Source organism: Coptis chinensis, chromosome 4 (assembly GCF_015680905.1).
Source record: "Coptis chinensis isolate HL-2020 chromosome 4, ASM1568090v1, whole genome shotgun sequence".
Classification (NCBI taxonomy): Eukaryota; Viridiplantae; Streptophyta; class Magnoliopsida; order Ranunculales; family Ranunculaceae; genus Coptis; species Coptis chinensis.
In genome coordinates this window covers 84479530-84490181 of record NC_141459.1, presented here as the reverse complement: position 1 = coordinate 84490181, position 10652 = coordinate 84479530, and the positions used below count along the sequence as shown (strand labels likewise).

At 35.5% G+C, this 10652-nt stretch overlaps 1 long non-coding RNA gene across 1 annotated transcript; it reads left to right on the top strand.

The window, feature by feature from the left end:
* Positions 1 to 7579: 7579 nt before the first annotated feature.
* LOC147505246 (uncharacterized) lies at positions 7580 to 8269 on the top strand. The gene is made up of 3 exons (XR_015220566.1): positions 7580 to 7851; positions 7935 to 8067; positions 8159 to 8269. It is a non-coding gene; the product is annotated as an uncharacterized LOC147505246 (long non-coding RNA).
* The last annotated feature ends 2383 nt before the right edge of the window (positions 8270 to 10652 follow it).

Genomic DNA, 10652 nt, shown 5'->3' with positions numbered 1-10652 from the left:
ATACTTTCACGTGCCAATATATTATTGCACTACACCACACTCCCGTGGGCAAATATTCACCAATACTATGCTACCTCATAGTAGCATCTCACATATATAATAATGGAGCATTTATATAAATTTCTTCAAGATATTACATTAATATATATATCCCAACATATGATATCATGTCATAATGCTTCAACGTATCGCATACATTTTTATTATAACGTATTAGGAATATAATGTCTCCTAACATCTCAATATCGTCACGTGTCAAAAATACACAACATCAATGTCAAATCTTTCTTAGATAATGACAACCAAATTTATACAAACTTCCACAGCATTTTATTACTATATGTGTCCATATAATATACAACATAAAACGTAACACAATTAGACAGTCCACAGTCCACAATCAAAGCCCAATATATATATGATTTACACACTACTCACGTCAAATCTAAATTAGATAATGACCAACTAAGTTATATAATATCGACAATATTTTATTACTATATTTGTCCATACAAATCAAATAGGTGAAAAACTGGAAAAGTCAACATTTCATAGTCAACGGTCAAAGGTCAAAGTCAACATGTCATGGTCAAAGTCAAAGTCAACCGTCAATGGTCAAAGGTCAACATGTCCTGGTCAAAGTCAAACTGTCGTTTCCGTGTTCGACAGGTTCAGGGTCACAGCCATGGTTCATGGCTAAGGGCAAAGGTGCATGGCTTTCATGGCTAAGGTAATGGTTCGGACCCAACTGGCCAAACCCAAACCTTAGAACCCGAAAGTCTAAAAGTTGAAAGACCCATGTAGATCTATTTTAAGTCCAATGGACTGGCCCCAATCAATATTAGAAACTGGCCCAAAACAGTTAAGTGGTTCGGTCCAAAAATTGAACTGAAACCGACCCTAAAACTAAAAACTGAAATTTCGGCCCAACCACCATTGAAATTTCGGCCTAGCCACTAAAAGAAATCGGCCCAAGACAAAACACTTAAACATTTCGGCCCAACAACTTAAAATAGAATCCGGGCCCAAACAAAACCAAAAGGTTTTGGCCCAAGGCCCAAATCCCAAATCGGCTTGGTACTGTTCATCTTCTTCCCTAGCTACCACCACCAGTAGCCACCAAAATTTTCTGGCCACCCACTCCCATTTCGACAAGTCGGTTGGACTCACAAACAAAAACCCTCTAACATTAATTAACGCCAAAGCCTCAATTCTTGAATTTACATCTCGACCAAAACTAGATCACGAGACCAAATTTCGGCCACCATTAATGGTGCCTCAAGCTTTAACAGCTGCCCCTCACTCTACTACACTACCCCACTACCACCATTCAAAATCCAACTACAACCACAACCAAAACAGCTCACAACACCGAAAATTACAAATAAAATTCCAAACCCTCGATTATCACCAGTATCAACCTCGCCCCCATTATCGCACCTGCAAGCTTCAACAGCACACTACACAACCAACAATCAATCCCCCAACAACAGGTTCCAACCAAAACCCAAACACCAAGTTTAATTTAAACTGGCGATTTCTGGCCGCCATTGACGCCATTTGGGAGCTTCGTCAGCACCATTAGCACCCTTCAAAACAGTTGGGTTTTGATCCCCAACCAAAACCCACACTATACTATACTACCCATCTCGATTCCAACATCGGTCCACCACCAAAAGAAACAACTTCGACCTCCATTGGATTTGTTCAAAGCTATCCACACAACAACAACAGTATAACCGAAAAATGAAATACAAACACTTCCAAAACATATCTCTGGGACCATCTGTTTTGTTTGAGCCTTAGGCTTTCGTGGCGCCATTAACGACCTCGGTCCCAATAGCGGTTTAATTACAAATCCGAAATTTAACAAAATTTAATAAAACAAATGGCACGAAGTCCAATACAACAGGATAATTAACAGTATATAAAAAATCGAAATAGTATACGCCGATATATGTAAACTACAAATCCGGTGAAATAGCAAAATAGCTACTCACCTGTATGAACAGCTCGACGAATCCTCCTAGCCCGATTCGTCGTGCTCCACCCTCCAGCAAACGAGCTTCAAGCTCTGCCTCCATTTTCATTATTTTATTATTCTCTGAACCCTATTTTCCAGAACAATGTGTTTATATACTTGGGTCGAAACCCAAGCCAACCTGCGACTTCGGGCCGTAAAACCGGGCCACGCGTGTCTCAAATCCGGTCCAGCGAATTTTGAAAATAAATAATTAAATTAATTAATTAAATAGATAAAAACGTATTTTTAAAATACGGGCGTTACACAAAACGATGAACGAACTTAGTCAAACTGTATTTTCTCTTCGCATAATTTTTCAAGAGACTATTAGTATTTTCCCCACATTAAGTAGTGGTCATGTCTGCACAAAAAATGTCTCGCCCATACACTAATGCCCATTTCTTCTTTATTTTGATCAATTCAACCAACCACTTGTTTCCCAAAAGATCATAATCACGCAACATTTTGTCCCATCTTGATAAAAAAAATATCCTTTGTCTCACAATTGTATACACACTTATTGAAGTCGTTTAGAAACCCATAAACTCTGTATACATGGTGGAGGTGCTTTCCGGCATTTAGATATATATGCCACAAGAAAAGACGATGTTGTGTTTCGGGAAAAACAATTGGGATAACATTCGCCATTGCTGGACACTGGTCGGTAAGAATAGTCTTTGGTGGTTTTCCTGACATTGCTTTTAAAAAGGTTTCAAACAACCATTTAAAAGAATCGGCACTTTCATCTATCAAAAGCGCACCCCCAAATATAATAGACTACATATGATGATTGACACCAACAAATGGCGCAAACGGTCGTCCATACTTGTTTGTTATGTAAGTCGTATAAAAAACAACAACATCTCCAAAGCAATTATAATTCATCACTGACGTTGCATCTGCCCAGAACATATTTGATAGTTGATTTTCATCGTCACATAACTCATCGTAAAAGAAATATGGATTTTCAGCTTTCTTCCTTTTAAAATATTCTATAATTGCATTCCCATCTCCGTGTTTGCCAAGTTCTTGCTCACGCTTCTTACGAAGATAATTTTTATAATCGATGTATGTAAAACCAATATTTTCTAGTCCTCCAGCTTGATGTGTCATATATTTATAACCATTAATATGTGCAATTCCTACATCATCTAAACTACTAATTTCTACTCCTTGTGGCTCTTTAACACGCCTTTGAGACCTCAACAAATATGTCTTGGATGGGGTTGCCAACTCGTAGTTATGTTCATGTACCACCTCATTAACAACTCATTTGTTTTTCACATTCGAAACAGCCATGCTAGCTTTGCAACCAATTCTTGTTTCGTTACGATCATTTTTCACATTTCCATTCCGCTTATCCTTTTTACGCACACCTTCCTTGAAACATACAAAAAACCACCTCTTCACTGTTCTATCTGCTCTATAATATATTTTGTCCTTTCTAATATTAAAACCCATTTTATGAGCGTAGGAATTATAACTTGCATATGCCTCTTCCTCATATTGAAAAACCAATCCCTCATATAACAATTTTTTCATTGTTAGTTACAGAGATTTTCTTTTTTTAGAGTATGAATAAAACCTCTATTTTTCTTTTTTCGGATAGAGAGTTGAAGAAGAGGGCGAGACTGTGGAGATTTTCCTCCCAATTTTCCACGCACCGAATCTTTCCTCACACACAGAATCTTTCCTTATAAGGAGAGAGAGAGAGAATGTGGAAATAAACATCGCATGGAATCTTCCTAATTTGTAGCCGATTTTTTTTTTTAGTTTTTGGATTTTATCTAACACTGTTAGTTGCGTAAACTTTTGGGGTTAAATGAGTGGACATATGTCAATATAATTTTGTAAGGTGTAAAAGGCTCCTTTTTACACCCGGGCAGAGAAGATCCGGCCTCTTTGATGTGAACTAAGTGGTTACTTTGTCTAGGGGTGTTCATGGGTCGGTTCTAGGTCGGTTCTTATCAGTTTCGATTCTGGGTCTATTTTTAGCGGTTCCTATCGGGTTCGGTTCTTTCGGGTTTTTTCTTATATTTTGAAAACCCGGACCCATACCTATTAATTAAGTCGGTTCCGATTCCGGTTTCGATTCTTTATCGAGTTATATATTTTTATTGCTAAAATTATTTTTTTTAGTTATATAACCGAGATAAAAGTTGGTTTACGGCGACTATAACACTTGTCATCGATATTTTTGTCCTCTCATAAAAAGTAATGGTCCTAAATTCAATAATAATATTTGAAAGTTATCTAAAATTTTTAAATACATTCTCATACATTATACGCATGTGTATATTTTAAATCGAACGTATGTATATTATACTATACGTAATGCGCCATATATAGAATAAATACCACATGTACCATAATTGTTAGTTAGCATTGCACGTATTCGTTATCTAATATATATACATGTAATATATCAAGCACGTACGCGTTCATGCATTAGTTAATATAGACAGTGCATTAGTTAATTCATAGTATACGATTATACGTGTAGACGTAGACACGTAAACATTATTATTAATATTTATAATACACATATTTAATATAATATTATAAAAGATGTATTTAATAACACACATTCATTATTATGCTAAATGTTATATATATTTAGTATAATTTTACACCTAACAAATATAGACATATATCTCAATTAGTAGAGTATACCATAATTAACATGGACATTTAAATTGGACCAACCTTTTTTCTACCATGAAATACCCTTCATAAAATATTAAAATCAATTATTCATTGCCTTTAAGAAGAACTACTTAGTCATTTCAAAATTTACTACCATTTATACCCTTAAGATTATATAGTGACTTAAGGACGTATGTGTAAATTCAGGTGGGAAATCAACTATACGCCCCTATTCAATTGTTCGCGACTTACCCAGCATTGATTGTCCAAATAAATACCTTTTATGAAATTAAAATCGAGAAACCAACCGTCTCTCTTGCACTTTACGACTTCCCCTCATTTGCAAACAGAAAATGAAATAATCTCAACCATCGTTCTCTCTCTTCCAATTGAGTTCTCCCACAAATAATCGAACATCTTAACCAAGCCTTCAGTCAAGACAATTCAGGTAGGCTTTTTTGTTTCCAAACACTAAATCCGGATATCCTTGAGACTCTGTTCCTCTGATTGGGTTTCTTCTGGCAATCAAAGATAGTATGTCCTTCTTCATACATTTATCTAATAATACCAAATATTCATTTTTTAAGTTGTAGATTTCAGTCGCATCAGATTTGTGTATGTTAAAATATTCCAAGTTGTTATCACTTTCACCCACTTGATTTGATGTTTTTAAATTATGAACTTAAAATAAATCATTTGGAATTTGTATAGGGTAACAGATGTAAGTGCAAAGCAACTGACTCAAATGAAGGTGAAAGTGACTCCAATTCTGATGATGAAGGTGAGAATGGACTACTTTAACTTATTCAACAATACCCATAGTGTTATCAGTAACAGTTTCTTAACTTTAGTTGAAATTTCAGTCCCAGTTATGTGTTTTTCTTTTGGCAGAAATTGGTGGGTGTAGTGAGAAGTTCATTACTGGGAAGTCAGGCTTGAATTACAACAAGGAATGTGAAGTTGGCTTTGAATCTAATGGTAATTTGTTTTATAACTCAAAGTTGATTCATTTTTAGTCTCATTTATTGGAAATGTTATTCTATCTTGAAAAATAAACTTATTCATAAAAAAGCGAGGCCTTATGTTCCCCGGAGGTTCACAGATGCAGTGCATTCAATTCAAACTTTCACTAATTGTATGGTAGTTATAGCTGGCTAGGTTGCAATTTGATAATATTGTTTGGTTCCAGATAAATCATTTTGTTTACACATATTATAATTTGTGTCTAATCAAACTGCGAGTCCTCCAAGAGTTCACATATGCAAATTAGGAGGTGATAATTATTCGAATGTTATTAGTTACTACAGTTCACCATTGGTTCACATGGAAACTCAAAAACTTAGATCTTAACGTCTGTTTAAAATTCGGAAGAACAAGACCCCTATAGTTAACATTGTCAAAATTACCTCCATCATCATCATTTAAACATTTGCCCCTATACAGTTAACATCTTTTGATATTTTCGTCATCATCATTTAAACATTTGATATTTTCGAATTTCAGAATATTTCATATATCTAATTGCAATTTTACTCCAAATCCCTTATTACTGTAAACTTGAAATCTAATAATCTTCAATGATTGCAAAACAAGATAACTCTATAAAGGTGTTCATCATATTGGTTCTTTTATTCGAGGATTAATCCATCCATTTTACGCGAACCGAACAAAGCGGTGCTACTCGACTATTGAACTAAAATGCCCCGTAAACACATACAAATTGGTCAATGCACTATCTAAGATAATGAAGGAAACAACAACATAATATTGAGATTTGGTATAAAAAGCCAAGCTATCTCAACTGAACTTCTATATGCATGATGACAATCTTCGCTTAATGCTAAAATGCTAACTATGATCATCGCGATGCTAACTGCAACCTAAAGGATGAAGTGGGCACTCCAAATAGAGGAGTTTGGATGGCCTCTAATGCTCTATAAGAGGACGATCTTAAGAGAGTTAAAGGCGATGGTACCGCTTCTTTGAGTTCATTCCTAACTAATCTTTAGTTTGAAGTTTTCCATGCAGTTTTAGGTGTTTAGTTGTAGGATTTAAGTAACTCTAACAGTCTAAAATAGTTCAATAGGATTGATAGGTTTGTTGGTATATCTTAGATCAAATTTTAAAAGGATTATGACATGTAATCAGAATATACCTTGGAGTACTCATAAATTGGATGAACTTTAGTGACAGATTAGATGTGGACATGTTTTAAGCCCCTCTTTCTTCATATCTCTGTTTATATAAAACTAAATAAGATCTTCCTCAATCTAATTTTGTTTTTAAATTTGGTTCGTTGGCTTTAAGTTTATTTCTTTCGGACTGCATGCGGTACCTCAATTTATAAATAATATTGTGAGTTGTAGGGATCTCTTCTCTTCGTAAATTGAGTCAAATGGACGAGCGGCATCAGTATTTTAGAATTGCTAGGAAGGTTTGTTTCATTTTCGCAACTTCTGAATTTCATTACAAAGGAAATGCAAAGGAAATGACACATTTCTGTTTGCTTCAAATGCAAAGGTCAAAGCGTGGGAAGTTTATACTTGGATAGAAGACACATATTTGGATAAATCTACAAAGGAATCTAAGAATGTTTGTCCTACAACATCTTTCATGGCTTGGCCTTGATTGGGATTGGGATGAAGGTCGATTTTTAATCAAATTTTCCTAATTTATTGTTGAGTGTGGTAGATCATCAAATTTACCCTGGCTATGCAGGTCCTGGTATTGGTGGAGATTATGGTCCATATCGACAGTTTGGTCGCAACTCTTTATACAACCATTATTCCAAGAAGCTTTTGGATTCTGGTCATGTTTATCGTTGTTTTTGTTCAAATGGGGTATTTCATCTTTCTATCTATTTCTATTTCTATCCTGCTTTATCCCCAGATCTCTCCGCGCTTCCGATGACCTTTCAAATAATAGACTTATTCCATATGTATCTATATAAAGCAGGTGATAGCCAATTTCTTTTCTTCCACATAAAGAAATATATATTCAATGATAGCTAAATTGGAGTGTTTGTGCCCAGATCAACATTGATCCTGAATCTTTGAAGCCCAAGTTACCAAGTAAGAAAGATCTAAAGCCTTATCATTCCACATGCTATCTTGAATATAAAGGTCATAAGGGCACTGTCATGTCAATTTCCATTCAAGTGTCAGGCCAATGGCTAGCCTATGGTAAGGAAAGTTATACTTTAGTTTTTCTCTTCATTTGGTTTTCCATGTCATAAATTACACATTCGTCTCCAATCTGATTAAAGGTTCGAGTGATGGAACTGTTCGCGTATGGGAGGTTGAAACTGGTCGATGTGTTAGAATTTGGAAAGTTGGTGAAGTTGTCCACTATGTTGCCTGGAACCCAATATCGGAGCTAAGAATCTTGGTAGCCTCTATGTGAGTCTGTTTGTTGTTTCTACTTTTAGCTTACCAACTGTATTTGTAGCTACTTGAGGAACATCACTCTTAGCTTATCTTAACTTTTTAGGGGGCACGATGTGCTTATTCTGAACTCTGGACTTGGTAACGATGAAGAACATGAACAGATTAAAAACTTTTACATATTGAGGCTCCTCAACCACTTGATGAATCCGGGTTGGTAAAATTTATATCCGCTTTCATCTTATTATTAGATCTTATGGTTGCTTATCCTTTTTCTATTTTTATAGGCCATGTCACATCCATTTGTGGAACCGGCTTCAAAGATGACAAGTCTGACGGTATAAGGTTGAAGCATCTTAAGGTGACACTATTCTTGATCATCTCTATATAAAAATCATCTGTTGTTTGCATTTATACTAGCGCCCGAGTTTAGGGTTTATTGACTCCAATTGAACCACTTTCATGGGCTCTCGCGCAGGTGTGTCCTCGGTTGAATGGCATTATAGAGGAGACTACTTCATCTGAAGAGTGTCGACCGATATCCTTTGTGATTTGATTCCATTATCTGAAGAGTGCCCTTTTTTTTTTTTTGGTCATCACTTTGTTTAGTATTATGTACCCTATTTTCTAAAAGTTTGTTAACTACGTCATCCGCGATTTGTTCTTTAAGTGATTTTGATCCCACCAACAATTTTCGAGATGAATGACATTATAGAGGAGACTACTTGGTCTGTGGTAATTGATTGATATCCTTTGTGATATGATGCTACAGTAGTGTCCTCTTTTTTTTCATCTGTTTATTTAGATCGTGACTTTGTTTGGTAGTATGTACCCTATTTTCTAAAAGTTTGTTAACTTTTGTCATATGCGATTTATTCTTTAAGTGATTTTAATCTGCACCAACAATTTCTAATATGAGAATCCAGGCCAAGGTGTAGATCACTTGGGCTACAAGAAGATTAGGCAGCCAGAGCACATCTAGGCATCTAGCTGACATGGAAAAGCTAAGCTGCATTTACATTATATGTTCTCATACGTTACTATCTTAAAGTTCTAGATCTTTTTATTTAAATAAATTTTGTTTATGGTCAATCCTTGACTCCTCTACTTACGTGACTCAAAAGCAATCCTCATACACCAACTTTCAAAGAAACACACGCAGAACATTCCGTTCAAATTGCATGGACTTCCGGTATCATCTGTTTTCCATCCATCTCGCACCATCTTCTTCATTGTAACAAAGAAAGCCATCCGTGTCTTCGATCTGGTGAAGCGTAAGCTCATCAGGATGCTGGAGCCAGGCGTTCGTGAGGTTTCCTCCATTACAATTCATCCTACAGGTTTTGTTATCATTGCTCAATTTGTTTGTTTATCACTTTTCTTTGTAGACAAATCTTCTCGAGTTACACACCAAACTTGCTTTTCTGGTGTTAACTTTCCATGCAGGTGATCATCTTATTGTGGGTAGTCGCGAGGGAAAACTTTGCTGGTTTGACATGGACCTTTCATCTCAACCTTACCGAAAACTAAAGTTTGGCACTCCTCTAAGTTTGATAACTTTTCTGCAACTGCTTAGGTGCTATGTATCTACCCTTGGATAGCTTTGCCAGTTGTTAATCCCTCCTAATGATTCTGCAATCCCATAGAAGCTCTCCCTCAAAGACACCATTATTACATCTACAATTCAACTGGGATTAGCAAAAGGCTCAGACTTTTAAAGATATTATGTTCTATTGTGACACTTCAAGCACTTTAGATTCCCTTCAACACATGGTTTTGTAACTGAGTCCTCAAATTTAGTTTGGGGAGAGGGTGACATGAGGATCATATCAAGTATCAAGTTCTCCTGATCATCATGTTCATGTATCATCGGTTTAAAAGGAAAAATGTTAGGGATTTTGATATTGTTTGAATATCCAATTTGGTTGAATATATTATAATGCATTTTGCAAGCTAATTATAAAGGCTTAACTACCATGCGGTGATCAAGATATTCAGGCATTGTCTACCAAGAGAACCATTTATGCACATACAGTTACAATCTGATAAAGCTCTGCACCGTCAAAAATTCCTGGCGGTTCATGTATCAATTTTCTCTTTTTAGGTAGTGTTCTTTCAAAAAAATTAAGTTCTCACTTTATCCTTAATCGTCATGTGTTGATATCTCTTATTACGTTTTTCTTCTGCAAACTAAATCTTTTTCCATAGCTTTATTTCCAAGACGACAAGTACAATATTTAGTTTATAGCTAACGACAATTTTATTATTTTTTCAGTCATGCCACTACATGCGGTGAGTTGCTACAAATCATTATAAAAAGGTTTAAAATTATGGATGGCGACATGAATGAGGTTGTTTTATACATTTATGTTTAGGCGGACTAATTTAATTGCATGACAGTTTTGGTAAGCTCTTCTCTATATATTTTTTGTACTATATATGCTCTTCCTTCTTATATCAGATTGAATTTATTTTATTTTTTGGCAGAGTTGGTCAAAAACAAGCTGCGTGAGTATTGCAAACAACTTTGGTGAAATAACTTTGGACCATCATTGGCAACTAAGTTATGAAAGTATCAAATCTTTCAAGAGGCTGACAAA